At 43.6% G+C, this 17,271-nt stretch overlaps 1 protein-coding gene across 3 annotated transcripts in view; it reads left to right on the forward strand.

The window, feature by feature from the left end:
- The window catches only part of ppp2r2bb (protein phosphatase 2, regulatory subunit B, beta b), a 582,393-nt gene that overhangs the window by 441,897 nt on the left and 123,225 nt on the right, over positions 1-17,271 (forward strand). The window lies entirely within an intron of this gene.

Genomic DNA, 17,271 nt, shown 5'->3' on the forward strand with positions numbered 1-17,271 from the left:
ATGAGTTGGGACATGTCCTTAAATGTTTATCAAATGTTTAAATAAAAATTAAAAGCCCTCATGAAACCTCATCCCGCCCATGGATGAGGTTTCATGCTTTTTCTGAGGCCCACCTGGGCTCCCGGCATGGTCCATCAATCAAGCTAATTAGTTTTTTAATGGCTTAACCGGCTGCGCGCCTGCCAAACTGAGAGTCTAAGTGACGTGGGGTGACGTTGGGACACATGCCCAACGTATCCCCGTGTCATTTGACGCATCGGCGAGCGGGCCCTGCCCCCGCTCGCCTACCAAAAAAACCTGCCCCTTGAATTCCTTGTTTTATCTAATTGACCCTTGAATAAATTCAGTGACCCGGCCTCCACTGCTTTCTGGGGAAGAGAATTCCACAGACTAGTTATCCTCTGGAAGAAAAAATTTCTCCTCATCTCCGTCTTACATGGGAGACCCCCTTATTTTTAAACTGTGTCCCTTAGTTCTTGTCTCTCCTGCAAGTGGAAACATTCTTTCAGCATTTACCCTGCCAAGGCTCCTCGGGATCTTTCATGTTTCAATAAGATCGCCTCTCATTCTTCTAAACTCCAATGGGTATAGGCCCAACCTGGTTAACCTTTCTTCATAAAATAAGCCTTTCACCCCAGGAATGAGTTGAGTGAATCTTCTCTGCACTGCTTCCAATACAGTTATATCCTTTTTTCAAGTAAGGAGACCATAACTATACACAGTACTCCTAATGTGGTCTCACCAAGGCCATGTACTGCTGCAGTAAAACTTCCCAACTTTTATATTCCATTCCCCTTGTAATAAACAACATTCCATTTGCCTTCCCAATTACTTGCTGTACCTTCATACTAACTTTTTGCTTGAGCACATATTTCCACCTCAGTATCATTGCCTGACTTTGCCCCTGTCTCAGCTCATTTGCTGCTGGATATCTCATTCATCTCTTTGTTATCTTTAGTTATCGTTACTATTCCAATGCACTCTTGGCTGGCCAACCACCTTCTATTCTAAGCTTCAGATCATCCAAAGCTCTGTTGCCCATGTCCTTACTCACACCAAGGCCTGAATTTTCACTCCTGAGTTGGGAGTGCAGATTCTTGAAAATTCCAACTTGGGAGAAAGCGCCCCTCATGGTCTGAGTTTCATTCCGGGGAATTGTGCCCGCCGCCCCCAGAAAGAGTTCAGAGGCAGCTACAGAGGCTGCCAGGTGCGGAGGCGGGCTGTGTGAGAGGCCCACCTCTCGGTGATCTAGGACTTCATCCCAACTTTTAAAAAGACAATAAAACCAAAAACAGCCCCTCAGCTCTCATCCCCCACACAGTCCCCAAGCCTCATCCATGCCATGTGCTACTTCATGCCCCCAGCCACACCCCCATGGCTCCTTATACCCTCCATGCCAACCTATGCCCCTTTACCCACCCATCATGGCCCTTTATAGCCCCAATGCCAACTTAGAACCAACCCTTTCCCCCACCCACAACGCTTTGCCCTTACACCCCCCATGCCAACTCACCCAGTATCCACCATGAGTAGACCTCAGGATCAATACTGGGATGAAATAAAATTAAGTTCTAAATGTCTATTGCAGACTTCATTTTTATTTTAAAAAACTCATTCATAAAAAAATCCATTATATTTATATTCCTTCAACTACATAATCCAATTGCAGACTTTATTTTTGTAAAAAAACACTCATTCATAAAAACTTATTCACTACATGTACATTCCTTCAACTACATAATTCCATATAAAAACAAACATTTCCTTTAAGTGCTTAATCCCTTATAAAACATTTCATTCCCTTAATCCATTATAAAAAGGAGCATTTGTATTCATAGCCCCATATTAAATACTTTATAACCACTTGGAGCTATCAATCAAACTGTGAACTGACAGGCACCCCACTGTGATAATGATAGGTTGTGAAATCAGTCATGCAGCACAAATTCTATAATTATGGCCTTCAGCTTATGTCAACAGACAGAGTGAAATAGAAAACACTTTTTTTAAACTGTAGTGTGCTTTTTTAAAAATAAAGGCCATGAGGTTTAAATGCCTTGACAGCTTGACAGTTCCAATTAGTTTATCTACTTTTTATGCACGTTAATGTCTACTCATAATAATCATACAGGGCACCTGAGTTCTCCCAAAGGGCACCCTACCTCTTCCAAAGGTGTACCTGGCCCTATCCAAAAGAGTACATTATCTCTCCAAAAGGGTATCCTACATCTCCAAAGAACTTGGCTAACAAAGACCTTCTCCTGAAATGTCTAAAGCCCACAAGTTGTGTTTTGGACATCACAGTAATGAAAATTGGATCTGTTTGAAGACAGCTGCACTTTTACACATACAGTTGCCTCTGTGAACCAAACTACAACATGCCTCTGTTCTCCCCCCCAACGCACCACAAAAATGATGGGTGTTGGGTTCGGGGATGGGACTTCTGGAATTGGATCTCTGGTGCCATTTGACAAGAATTCAGGCTCAAGTCCCGTTCACCTATCAAACCTGTGCTCACTGACCTACATTGACACCTGGTCAAACAACACCTTAATTTCAAAATTCTTATTCTTGTTTTCAAATCTCTCCATGGTCTTGCCCTTACCTATATCTCTGTAACCCTCTGAGATATCTGCACTTATATAATTCTGGCTTTTCGAGCATCCTGAATTTGAATTGATTCACCACTGGTGGCCATGCCTTCAGTTGCCTAGGCCCCAAGCTCTTTCATTTCCTCCCTACACACTCTGACTCTCCACTTCAAGAAATTTCTTAAAACCTGTCTCTGGCATACTTTTTGACCATCTGCCCTAGCCTTATCTGGTTTAGTATATATTTTAGCCTTATAGTGATCCTGTGAAGTGCCTTGGGACATTTGATTGCACTATATAAATAGAAGTTGTTGTTGTTAAAGGAGGTGAGAGAGACAGGTAGAGTAAGGCAGCAAATTCCACTGGTGGAGCGCTGACCATAGGAGATGCAGAAGAGGCCTGAATTGGAGGAACATAGATATCTCAGAAAGTCATAGGAACATAAGAAATAGGAGCTGGAGTAGGACATTTGGCCTTGCAAGCCCACTCTGCCATTCAACAAGATCCTGGCTGATCATAAACTTCAACTCCACCTTCCGGAACTATCCCCATACCCCTTAATTCCATGACTTGGCAGAGGTTACAGAGATAGGAGGGTTCAAACACAAGGGTGAGAATTTTAAATTCGAGATGTTCCCAGACCAGGAGCCGGTGTAGGTTGGTGAGAAGCAGATTGCAAGTCTGCACTGTGTTGAAACGTTTTTATCCCTCAAGAAAGTTGTAGGTAGAAAAAAGGAATCAATAATTTTGAAGCTTTCTGAATGTGTTTTGTTGAAACCACAGGTTAGTGCTGAATACAGTGTTGTAGCTGCAGTATATAAATTGGTTTCAGCTTTAATGTATCTGCTATCTAATTTCTTAGAGGATGACTGCACCGGAGTGTGCAGATGTAATTATGGCTGCTAACTCGCGTGAGTGATGATATCCTGCTTCCTATGCTATAACGGGAGGTGAATGTCTCTTATCAGGACCCAGCACATTTGAACGTAAAGAAGGGGTTTGACCCCTGGCATCTGTCAAAAGCAGACTGGAAACAAATCACATTTGCATTTAAATGTCCAGCCTGTTGCTCAATTTAGTGTGTGTTGGAATCTGGATCCCTATTGTAGCCCTAAGAGCTGGCCTGATTTCGAGCAGGTGTACACACTACTTTGGCCTACCTGCGGCTTCTGTCCTTTTGCCCCTTTCCCCCCTTCATCTCACCCTCATTCTGTAAGTGCTGACTCCCCCCATGTGCCAGTTGTTCACACGTGAGCCTGCACAGATTGTGTTGAAAGTTATATAGCCATGGGGGCTACACTGGATCAGTCCCCTGATTCTACCTTCAGCTGACATGTACAATTCTTTTCTAGTAGGGCCATGAGTTACAATCAAACTGGGAACCCTGAAATGCGTTTTCAAACTGCGCAGTGAATTGCTGCGGGATGTCTCTCCATATTACAGCCTGTTTTGTTCAGACTAGCCTACGAAATGCTATGATGCCTAAATGCAGGTCCCAGGTTTGGCTGAGCGAGTTAGCTAATCTCACTTAGGGTGGGATAATACAATTGGCCTCAGTGCCCAGGAGGTTAGGTTGGGCATTGGTGGCAATGCCCTCTGCAGTCAAATAGCGTACTAACGTTGCACTTGGACCAGTTGATGGAGAGCTGCTGGTGTCCTGTGGAGTGCTGAAAAATCAACGAGTTACACAGTGCATAAAAAAACAATGCTGGACATCTGAAACGAAAGAAGAAAATACTGAAAGCGCTCAGCAAGTCTGGCAGCATCTGCAGAGAGAGAAACAGAGTTAGGATTTCAGGCCTGTGATCTTTCATTGGAACTTTGCTGTGATATAGGGAGCTGATAATGGGTCAAACGTGGAAACAAAATATGGACCCAGAGGAGCTGTAAATGTGTAAGAGAAATTGGATGATTAAGACTTAAGATTACTAAACTTCATCTTGAAGCTGGACAGTTGTGAAGTGTTGAATAGAAAGAGGAGCCAATGAGAGGTGGACTAGTACTCTGGAGACTCAGGATAGTGCTCTGGGAACCCGGGTTCGAATCCCACCATGGCAGATTGTGAAATTTGAATTTAATAAAAATCTGGAATTAAAAGTCTGATGATGACCATGAAACCATTGTCGATTGTTGTAAAAACCCAACTGGCTCACTAATATCCTTTAGGGAAGGAAATCTGCCGTCCTTACCTGGTCTGGCCTACATGTGACTCTAGACCCACAGCAATGTGATTGACTCTTAAATGCCCTCTGAATACAGGCAATTAAGGATGGGCAATAAATGCTTGCCAGCAACGCCCACATCCCATGAATGAATAAAAGAAAGCTGCTGTCCCTTAGGTCAGGAGAGTCGTTGGCAAATGGCCTGCTGCCATGAGCTCAATGGCATGTCTCTATGGCAACTGGATGATGGTTTTGGAGCCAGAGCTGGCCAGCTGCTTAACTATCTCTTCAGGTTCATCTCTGTTCTCAGCTAAGCAAACCTGGCTGGCTGCAGAACTTCAGTTCACCTCAACTCTTGCTGATTGCAACCTCCCGAGCTCCAAACTAAACCTTGAGCCATATTTCCTGCCATTGACAGTCTCCAGCGGTTGGAGATTGGCCAAGATTTAGTTTCATTTGCTGACCAGCGGTTCAACTACTCCACCGAAGAGAAAAATCTAGATTTTTAAAAAAGGCCTTTGAGAGTGTGCAGAGGAGGTTTACTGGAACGGCAGCAGGGATGGGTCTTCAGTTTTCTGGAGAGACTTGCGAAGCTGGGAGTGTTCTCTTTAGAGCAGAGAAGGTGAAGGGGAAATTTACTAGGTGTTGGAAATTATGAGGGGTTTTAATAGAATGGGCAGGGAGAAATTGTTCCTACTGGCAGGGAGCATTCATTGCTAACCAGATGAAGCAGATTTAAGATAAGATAATTGGCAAAAGGAGACGAGGAAAGATATGAAGAAATGTTTTACACAGCGGGTCGTTCTGATCTGGAGTGCGTTGCCTGAAAGGGTGGTGGAAGCAGATTCAATGGTAACTTGCAAAGGGGAATTGGATGTATATTTAAAAAGGAAAAAATGCAGGGCTATGGGAAAGAGCAAGGAAGTAGGACTAATTGGATAGCTCTTCGATAAAGCCAGCGTAAGCATGATGTACATAATGGCCTCCTTTGCTGTATCATTCTGTGGTTCTGTAACTAAGCTGATTTGAAACCTATCTGCAGCTCAATCCCATCAACCCAGTCAAGTTGAAGTAAGCTCAACATTTTGCCTAATACACTATTCTCCCTTACCATCTGCTGTTCCCACTGTCAGAATGAAGAAATGATTTTCTGTTAGTATCGACAAATAGCATAAACCCATCTGGGTAAGGCATTTCATACAGAATTCACTCTCTCCAATAGGAACAGCATAAAATAACCGCTCCAGTGACCTCAAAAATAGAGCCAGTTGGCTATGAACTATGGGCAGCATTTCCCAATTAAAGTCCCTGGCACAGAACTCTCTCTTGGGGTTGTGGGGGTGGTGGAGGGGCAATGCTGGACATTACATCTGCTCCCAGGATTTTTTTGTGGCTGACAGATTTAAAACAGCAAAACATACAGGGGAAGCACGGACTGAAAATAGGAGTCAAACGGTGTTCATTTTTAATGGGAGTTTTTAATCCACCAGGCGATGATTTGGTGTAGACCACTCCACACAGTTCATGTGTGGTATTGTGTGGAGGGAATGGGCGGTGGTCCATTTTGTTTGTCAGGAAATATGTGCAGTTGGTTATCACAATGGTCTCTCACTAACTCATTTTATTTAAACTGCTCTTATAGTGCCAAAGGTCATGTAGTGATTGAGGTGTGCTTAGCCTTTCCTTATTACTCAGCAACATCTCTTAGATGTTAACTGTGGCTCTGTGGGTAGCAATCTCGCCATTCAGTCAGAAGGTTATGGGTTCAAGTCTCACTGTAGGTGGTGACAGGCCGGCTTTCAGGTTAGGTGTTAAACTGAAGCTCCATATGCCATGGAGATCCAGTGGTACTATTTAGAAGAAAAGCAGGGGCGTTCTCCCTGGCACCCTGACCAATATTTATCCCTCAACCAATATCACTAAAACACATTAACACATTGCTGTTTGTGTAGCCTTGCTCTGGATAAATTGACTGCCATGTTTCTGACATTACAACAGAGATTACATTTCAAAATAAAGTTCTTTATTGATTGTAAAGCATTTTGTGATATCCTGTGAAAGGCTCAATATAAATTCTTTCTTTTGATCATTGTGCATTTGTCAATTATAGGCGTCACTCCATGTTTTTGTAATCTATTAAACTAGCCTTTAAAACAGGAACAATTATACTTTTAGTATCCAGCATCATAACAATTGTTCTCAAGCTGTGGGCGTCACTGGGCTGGCAAAGCCAGCATTGATTGTCCTTGCCTCGTTACCCTTGAGATTGCATTGGTGAACTCAGCACCATGGGCCTGCTTTAAATGCATTGTTGGATGCTGCCTTATAGCTAGCTGGCAGTAGTCTGAGGCCAGGAAAATGAGGCGTTGATTGATTTTCTTCACGAATCCATTTTGCCAGATTTCAAATTGCAACAATTAAGCACGTGTCACACAGAAATGTCACTTGATCGAGGCTGATAATTTCACGTCACTCTGAAAGCAAAGCCCATCGCAATCGCAGTTTGTTGACGCCGACACCCAACTTCCAAAAACAGATGTCGCCTCAGTCCAAATCTCCATGATAAATCTGTCAGGAACTCTGATTGCTTTCTCCTGCAAAGTGTGATAACTCTCATTTATGAGACACCGTAAAGCAGCTGTTAATTCTCTCTAAAATTAGAAATGATTGTTCACGGCAGTCAGGAAAAGTTCCCCCTCCCCCACCCTCTCCCTGAGCCTCCTACCAATCGACTTGAAGGCTGCTCTCTGCTCCAGGTGGGGCTGCCTCCTTAATAGCTTGGCTGTCTGTTCCCAGCCTGTTCTCTTTTCGCTCGTCATTAATTCCAAACCTAATGAGTTGTTGAAAGATTAGGAGAATGCACTGTATACATGTTGCCATCCATTTACAAGATGGCTATAATTGTTCTCATGGCACTAAGTATTGGCAATTGCAACATTTATAATGTACATAAGAATGTGTTGCTTTTACACTGGGGTAAAGGTGTTCATCAAAGGCAATCAGCCTAGTGATATTTTACGGAGTCTAAAGCAAGGGACAAGGCAGTGACGTGGGGAGGGCAACTAGAGCCCAGGATCATCTTTCTGAGAGATGACAATTTCTTGAAGATCTGAATTTTAGTTATTAAATGCCTACATCATAATGCGCAGGAGTGAGTGAGGATGGTTTTCGCTTTTGACATTTCTTGACTGATTGTTCAAAATGGGGATTGTCAAGCCTCAAAATGGTGGTTTCCCTTTGCATCATTTTTAAAAAAGCTTGGGTCCCACCAGGACCAGATGAGATGCATTCAAGGTTACGAAGGGAAGTGAGAGTGGAAATTGCAGAGGCATTGGCCATAATCTTTCAGTCTTAGACTCAGGGCTGGTACCAGAGGACTGGAGAATTGCAAACATTACACTCTTGTTGAAAAAAGGGTGTGAAGATAAGCCCAGCAGCTACAGGTCAGTCAGTTTAACATCAGTGGTGAGGAAACTTCTAGAAACAATAATTGAAGACAAAATTAATCGTCACATGGACAAATGGGATCAATTAGGGAAAGCCAGCATGGATATCTTAAGAGAAGATCTTGTTTAACTAACTTGCTGGAGTTTTTTTTGAAGAGGTAAGTAACAGAGAGGGCAATGCTATTGGTGTGATGCACATGGACTTCCAAAAGGCATTTGATACAGTGCCACACAACATACTTGTGAGCAAAGTTATAGCTCATGGAATAAAAGTAGCAACATAGATACAAAATTGTTTGAACGCAAGGAAACAGAGAGTAAAGGGATGCTTTTTGGGCGGGAGGAAGGTTTGTAGTGGAGCTCCCCAGGGCTCAGTGTTGGGACCATTGCACTTCCTGATACATACTAATGACCTAGACGTTGATGCACAGGTCACAATTTCAAAATTTGCAGATGATTTGGAAGCATTGTAAACTGTGAGGAGATAGTGTAGGGCTTCAAAAGGACATAAAAAAGTTGATGGAATGAACGGATAGTAGCAGATGACGTCCAATGTGGAGAAATGTGAAGTGATTCATTTTGGTAAGAAGAACATGGAGAAACAGTATAAAATAAAGGGTACAATTCTAAAGAGGGTGCAGAAGCAGCGGGATCTGGGTGTATACGTGTATAAGTCATTAAAGGTGGCAAGACAGGTTGAGAGAGCGATGAATAAAGCTTACAGTTTCCTAGGCTCTAATAATAGGGGCTCGGAGTACAAGAGCAAGGAGGTTATGTTGAACTTGTAAAAGACACTAGTTTGGCCTCAGCTGAAGTACTGTGTACAGTTCTGGGCATCGCATTTTAGTAAGGATGTGAAGGCATTGGAGAGAATGCAGGAAAGATTCATGAGAATGTTTCCAGGGATGAGGAACTTCAGTTATGTAGACTGGAGGTTAGGACTATTTACTTTGGAGAAGAGAAGGCTGAGAGGAGATTTGAGAGAAGTATTCAGAATCATGAGGAATGTGGGCAGAGTAGACAGGGAGAAGCTGTTCCCACTTATGAAAGGATCAAGAATGAGAGGGCAAAGATTTAAAGTAACTGGCAAAAGAAGCAGAAGCAACATGAGGGAAAACTTGTTCACCCAGCGAGTGGTTAAGGTCTGGAATGCACTGCCTGAGTTTGAGGTGGAGGCAGGTTCAATCGAGGCATTCAAAAGAGAATTGGAGTATTGTCTGAAAAGGAAGAATTTGCAGGATTACGGGGAGAAGGTGGGGGAATGGCACAAGGTGAATTGCTCATTCGGAGAGCCGGTGCAGCCATGATGGGCTGAATGGCCTCCCCTTGCACTGTAACAAGTCTGATATGTTTTACTTGAAGCACCAAACTCCCTCTGAGTTTAGTTATAAGCCCAATTCCCTGTAAATTATTTACTTCTTTTTCAGCAGGGAAATCTCCCCTTCCCTCCTCTCCTCTGCTCAAGCCACTGACTTGTGCAGACGTTATGGGAGCTGGCTGTCCTCTGGTGCCTCTGGTGACAGTACATAATTTCTGGTCCTACACGTTGAATGTTAGCAAGCTGTTCGACCATGAAGGTCATCAGAAGCTTCTGTCCTCGCCTTCTATTCACCCATGCAGTCATTCCAGCAGTGGATCAGAACCAGGAATGGGAACTAAAGTTAAAATTTACCCTCCCTAACCCGGTGTCACTGAGGTTAAATGTAGGGCCATTACTGCACTGACAGAAATCATTGAGTTCAGTACACACTGGGGGTCAAACTGACACTTTCTTGGTCAGTATGACTTAGTATTATCACAAGCGGAGCAGTTATATCCCGAGTCATCAGGAGGGCCAGTTAATGCTTCATAACTCTTCATTCTAGATTTTAATTTTGAAATATATTTTCAAGATTTGGTTAGCCCTTTTTGCTTTTTTTATTTATACTTTCATGGGATGTGAGCATCAGTGGCAATGCTATCATTTGTTTCCCATCCCTGGTTGCCATTGAACTGAGTGTCTAGGTGATTTCAGAAGACAGTTAAGAGCCAACCACATTGCTGTGGGTTTGGAGTCACATGTAGGCCAGACCAGGTAAAGATGGCAGATTTCCGTCCCTAAAGGACATTAGTGAACCAGGTGAGTTTTTATGACAAAACCCTAAACTCTTAAAGTATTCCATTTTATAAAGCATCAGCTTTCAGACTTGAGGGGTTTCATTGAGTAAAGAAGGAGAAACTGTTTCCATTGGCAGAAGGGTGAATAACCAGAGGACCCAGATTTAATATAATTGGCAAAAGGACCAGAGAGGGAATGAGGAGAAGTGTTGTGTTTTTACTTGGTGAGTTATGATCTGGAATCTACTGCCTGAAAGGGTAGTGGAAGCAGATTCAATAGTAATTTTCAAACATGAATTGGAGAAATAATTTAAAAGGACAGCAGAATTGTGGCTATGGGGAAAGGGCAGGGGAGCAGGACTAATTGGTAGCCAGACACAATGGGCCGGATTTTGCAGTCCCCTGCCAGTGGGTGGGGGGGTCATAAAATTCCCCAGGTAGCCTCCCTCTGCCACGCCCCCAACCTGTCCATAATTTTACATGGGGTAGGCGACACCTAGGGCGGCCTGCCTACCATTGCCCCAATTGAAGCTGAGAGCCACTTCCAGCCTGGCCTCAATTTTAAGGCTGGCAGGAGGAGTTCAGGGGCAGGGGGAAGCCCAGCAAGTCACCCTGCTCAGACCTTGGATGGGAAAGAGAGGGGTAGGTTGCCTCCCACAAGAGCACCCTTTCCATATAGTGTCAACCCTCACCCTTTCAAGTCTGCCCCTTGAGGGTGCTTCCTCCACCACCACTACCACCTACCCTGCCCCCTAGCCTCTTCATCAACACTCCTACCCACTCTTTCCATCCCCCTGGCCCCACCTCCCCTCCCTGCTGGGAGATTCCCCTGCTCTTCCCCAGTCCTGAACTCTGGCACCTAGAATTTGGGGACTGCTTGTAGTCCCAGCCCTGGCCACTGCTGCCACTGGAAGGAACTGAGGGCATCCTGGCTAAGTTTGCAGATGATACAAAGATAGGTGGAGGGACAGGTAGTATTGAGGAGGCGGAGAGGCTGCAGAAGGATTTAGACAGGTTAGGAGAATAGGCAAAGAAGTGGCAGATGGAATACAATGTGGGGATGTGTGAGGTATTGCACTTTGGTAGGAAGAATAGAGGCATAGACTATTTTCTAAATGGAGAGAGAATTCAGAAGTCTGGAGTGCAAAGGGACTTGGGAGTCCTAGTCCAGGATTCTCTTAAGGTTAACTTGCAGGTTGAGTCGGTAGTTAGGAAGGCAAATGCAATGTTGGCATTTATTTCGAAAGGACTAGAATATAAAATCAGGGATGTGCTGCTGAGGCTTTATAAGGCTCTGGTCAGACCACATTTAGAATATTGTGAGCAATTTTGGGCCCCGTATCTCAGGAAGGATGTTCTGGCCCTGGAGAGGGTCCAGAGGAGGTTCACGAGAACGATCCCAGGAATGAACGGCTTAACATATGAGGAACGTTTGAGGACTCTGGGTCTATACTCGATGGAGTTGAGAAGGATGAGGGGGGATCTGATTGAAACTTACAGAATACTGAAAGGCCTGGATAGAGTGGACGTGGGGAAGATGTTTCCATTAGTAGGAGAGACTAGGACCCGAGGGCACAGCCTCAGAGTAAAGGGAAGACCTTTTAGAATAGAGATGAGTAGAAACTTCTTTAGCCAGAGAGTGGTGAATCTATGGAATTCATTGCCACAGAAGGCTGTGGAGGCCAGGTCATTGAGTGTATTTAAGACCGAGATAGATAGGTTCTTGATTGGTAAGGGGATCAAAGGTTATGGGGAGAAGGCGGGAGAATGGGGTTGAGAAACTTATCAGCCATGATTGAATGGTGGAGCAGACTCGATGGGCCGAATGGCCTAATTTCTGCTCCTATGTCTTATGGTCTTATGGCATTGCTGGGATACAGAGCTGCCAGCCAATCAGATTGGCCAGCAGATTCCTGAGGTAGGACTTCCACCTGAATGAGAGGCGGATGCCCCATCTCCAGCCAATTAATGCTCCTTGGAGAATTAAATGGTTGTGGGGCCATTGTTATTAGCGGAGATGCGTTCCTGGCCAACTCTTTGAGTGGCTGGGTGGAAAACCCCACCATCCGGAAATTCCAGGCCGATGGGCTGAATAGCCTCCTTCTGTTTCTGGTCTTGTGGTGAAGTTCATGAGCCCTGTCTCCCTCAGGAATAGATTTGGAGGGACAGAGTGTTATTGGGAGACACAGGGACAGAAAGTTGAGAGACCAGGAAGAGTATAAATATGAGGATGAGAATTTTAAATTGGATTTATTGGGAGACTAGAAGTCAGTGTAGATCAACAAGGGCAGGGATGATTGGTGAGCAACTGTGACATAGTGTACAGGCACCAGAGCCTTCTTTAAAGGATAAAGGATGGGAAACCAGGAAGGGAGAGCATTGGACTAATCAGGTCTGGAGCTGGAGAAGGCTTGGAGGAGGGTCTCAGTGCCAAATAGACTGAGGCAGAGGTCGGCAATGATATGAGGTGAAGTAAGTGGCCTTTGTGATGGGGTCAAAATTTCAACTCAGGGTGGAATAGGATACTGAGTTTGCCAACAGTCTGGTTCAACCTGACAGTAACCCAGGGAGAGAGGTGAAATCAATGGCGAGTGTATGGAGTTTTATGGCAGGGGCCTAGTCTTCTCAATGTTCAACTGAAGGAAGTTGCAGCTTATCTGTGACAGGATGTTGGACAAACAAACTGACAAGGCAGAGGCAGTGAAGCGATAGAACTAAGTGGGGGTGAAGTAGAACTGGGTGTCTTCAGCATATAGGTGGAACTTGATGCTATGTCTTTGCATGATTATCATCAAGGGACAGTGTGTAGCTGAGCAGGAGGAGAGGACAAGGCACGGTTTGCCAGCGTTCTCCGGAGGTAATAGGGCTGGATGAGAAGCTGGAGATGCTCCACCTACAATTGAATAGGTAAGGGTGGAGCAAAGTGAGGGTAGTTAATAAACTGGACAATGGAGAAGAGACATTGGAGGAAGAGGAGGATGCAGAGGGATAATGTACCACAGTCACAGAGGACCTCATTTGTGACTTTGATTAGGGTTGTTCCAATCCTGTTACTGAACGGAAACCTGACTAGAGAGTTTAACCTATAAGTGCATGTTTAACTTCATACCTGAGAAATATCTATGCTCAGTTATTTTTTGCAGCAAAATCATGAAAGGATGGGCCACTTTCTTAGAGTTCCTAATTTCAGGAAGGTGTCAGTTGCACTTGTAGCATTTGTCTGGTTTTGAACCACGTATGCTAGATCCTAATTTTTGCTATCCCTGGTATGACCAGAAAACAAAACAATCAGCTATCGATCCGGCTCTTGATCACTGTTCAGGTGATTACAGGTTTGATGTGGTGCTCTCCATAGTCAAATAGCATGCCAGGCATCACTATCTAAGCTCATGTACAAAGACTGACATCTCTGGGAGAGGCTGACACCTATGGCATTGCCCAAAAGCAAGAGTTAGAGAGGAGGAGGGGATGGGAACAGACATTTAGGAAAAATAGATCTCTGTTGCTCCCGACTCTATCAAATGTATGTGCTCAGAGCACCACTTAAACAAAAACCATGAAGCACTATAATGTGTTTCCATAGAAACCAGACCTTTGAATCTGCGGAGCACAGGCATTAAAGGTAGATCCTTTAAGATTGAGCTTAAAATATAACCAATGGTTTTCTGCTTTGGTTGCAGATATTTAAACCCTGGAATCTCAAGGGAGAACAACTATCAATGATTTTTTTAATTAAAATCTTTTAGCTGTATTAGCAATGAACAAATAAAAACAAATCATTGAACCAAATTGAGTGTTCAGTGTGGGTAAGGTCAGAGGTAGCTGCACTGCACTGTCCTTATAACATTGGCTTATTGTGCAAGTGCTAAAAATGGAATATCCTCTCAATGAAGGACATCATGTCTTATATCATTAAGTGTGATACATGAAGAACGTCTGCCACATTGCCTTGGTTATCGGTGGAGATACCACCACCTTTATCCCACCTTTCTCTCTCTAACACCCTCACCCCCCCAGCCCCCCCATTTCAGCTCCAGTGGTTTACAGTTAGGCCAATTGATAAAGTAGTTGATTTTGTAAACGCCTTCTGAACTCATTACATTGAGGGATATCACTCCCAAGCACGCCTGTCATTTTAGGCGCCCAATGTCAACAGGAGCCAGCATCAGCACCAAGCATTGTTTCAAGTTTGGTACACCATGTAGAGCAAAGCTACTTCCGCTCTGAGTCAATGTTGTGTCAATTTTCAGGTGTCAGCCTAGACTCAGTGGCAGCTTTCTCACTTCCAAGTCGGTTGTTGATCCCAGTCCTGTTCCAGAGACTTGAGCACAAAATCCACTTACAGTACTGAGGATGCACTGCACTGTCAGCAGTGTCATCTTTTGAAAGCAATATTAAACCAAGGCCTCGTCTACACTCTCAAGTTTACATAATAGATCCCATTGCAAGAATCGTGGGTGTTATCCCAATATTCTGGCCAATAGTTATCACCAAACCAACATTAGTAAAGACATTATCTGGTCATTCTCTCATTGCTGTTTATGGGAATTTACTGGGCTCAAAATGGTTGCTGCGTTTACCTACATTATAGCAGTGACCATACTTCAGAAGCTTTTCATTGGATGGAAAGCACGTTGGGATGTCATGAATTCATGAAAGTTGCTATATAAATGCAAATTTATTTGTTCTTCATTTCCCACATCAGTCAGTCTTGTACCATTTCTGCCAGAGATTGCTAATTTGGTGGGCAGTTTTATCCTGAGGTTCCACTGTGCTGTGAAATAGGATGGGACTGTCCAAACTCAGTTTACTTACAAGTGCAGACAACTGTTTAAAACAGACCAGGCCATCTGGCTGATCCCAAATGAGGACAGGTAGGAACGATGTGAGAGAGAAGAGATCTTATCCCCACGTTTCAGCTTTAATCAGGACTTCAAATGTGAGACAACCTGTCTTAAGCCATTGTGTATCTGGGCTCCCTATTGCTGTATAGTTTTGAGTGACCTCATTACTTTCCCTGTTATCATTTGTTAATAGTTTATTTTGTAAATTGAAATATTGCGTCCAATTTTTAGGACATCACTTTGATGGCATATTTAAATCATGCAAAGTTAGGGCTTTGCATGTTAATGAATTCTGTCTTCCATCACATTATTTCACATGACAGCTCTCCCTTTAACACCATTGAAAACAAGGGCTTGTATTTATGAAATGCCTTTATCATAGTGAAACGTTTGAGAACGCATTATTAAACAAAATTTGACAGTCAGTCACCTAAGAAGATATTAGGCTGGGTGATCATAAGTAAAGGAGTTAACTTAGCCTGTTCCTCCTGTGGCAGCAAGCATCTGCTCACTTCCGACCGTACAACAGCATCTTTTTAAAGATAGAATTAGATTCAGTGAAGGCGGAGACTGAGCTGGAGAGTGAACGCTTATCATTTCAGGCACTCAGTGCTGACACTAAGCACTGTTAGATTAGATATAACATTGGTCAATATGGAATGAAGCTTCCTCCATTCTGTCTCTGCATTGTGATTCAGTCCCAACCTCAGGAAAGGATCCAGCACTTTAGTTCCGATTTGCCAGAACATCTACCCTTTGTAGCCTAACTGAGTGATGGTCAGTTTAGTGTTGAATTAAATAGAAAAGAATTTGGATTTATGTAGTGCTTTTCATGACCTGAGGATGACCTAAAGGACTTTCCAGCCAATGAAGGACTTCTTGACATGTGGCCACTTTTGTAATATAGGATCGCAGCAGCCAATTTGAACACAGCAAAGTCCCAAGAGCAGCAAAATGATAATGACCACATAATTTGTTTTCGGCTTAGGTTGAGGGATAAACATTGAACCAGATATTAGGGAGAGCACTCCAGCTATCCTTCCAAGTAGTGCCATAGGATTTTTTACATCTACCTGAGCAGGCAGTTGGGGCTTTGGTTTGACATCTCAGTTGAAAAACAGCACCTCTGGCATTGCAGCATTCCTTCAGTACTGTGCTGAAATGTCTGTCCAGGTTATGTGCCCTCCACCCTGTGCGATGAGCCATACTAAGCCACAGCTGACACTTTTTGGTGGAACGTTAATCAACCCTGGCTCTTTACAGGTAGCAGAGTATTAGATTTTTATCCTATTAACCTGAGCATTTGACCTCAGTAGTTACAGTCCCATCATTTGCACTGTTAGAGTGAAAAATACACACTAATAAATAATCAAACCAAAGACTTTAAAAAAACCTCAGAAACAATTAGGAAAAATCAGTCTTGAATTAGTTGGATATGTTGCACATTCCAGAAAGTTTTCAAGGATCTTGTACACTTGTTTTTTTTTGACTAATACACAAAACATGTAAGAAGCCCAGCTTAGTCTATTATGGAATGCTCCTCCTCCTGCAGTTTCCAAAGGATTCCAAAGTCATTCAGCTCATTTTAAGCTCCAAGTGAGTAGGCAGCACTTAAAATAGTGCACTGCTATTGAATATTGGGTCGAATGTCAGAGTTACTGACCAAGCAGATAGATTGTGTTCTGGATAGTGTTGAGCCTGAATTTTCATGCACCTTCTGCCATCCAGGTGAGGGTTCCATTCCAGTCTTAACTTGGATCTTGTATTTGGTGAGAAGTTTTGAGAGGTCAGGAAGCAGACTACTCTGCCCCGCTCTAATGTTTGTTCCATTTAAGCACCTGGTCATTGGATGTTGGTGGTATGCAGCTTGATGATGTTGGTGCTATTGATCATCATTGGCACACGGTTGGCCTCTTGTTAATCAATATGCCGATTACTTGGCACTTATGTGACCTGACTGCCATGCCAGTCTAAGTGATGTGATCCATGTCCTGCTGTAGCAAGGCTTCATTAATGGAGGGGTTATGAATGGAGCTGTACATTGTAGAATTGGCAGTAAACAGCTTCGGAGAGGATGGGCATTGATTAAGCATCTGAAGACCCCACCATGCAGAAATCCTAGAGCTGCATG

Source organism: Cetorhinus maximus, chromosome 10 (assembly GCF_964194155.1).
Source record: "Cetorhinus maximus chromosome 10, sCetMax3.hap1.1, whole genome shotgun sequence".
Lineage (NCBI taxonomy): Eukaryota > Metazoa > Chordata > Chondrichthyes > Lamniformes > Cetorhinidae > Cetorhinus > Cetorhinus maximus.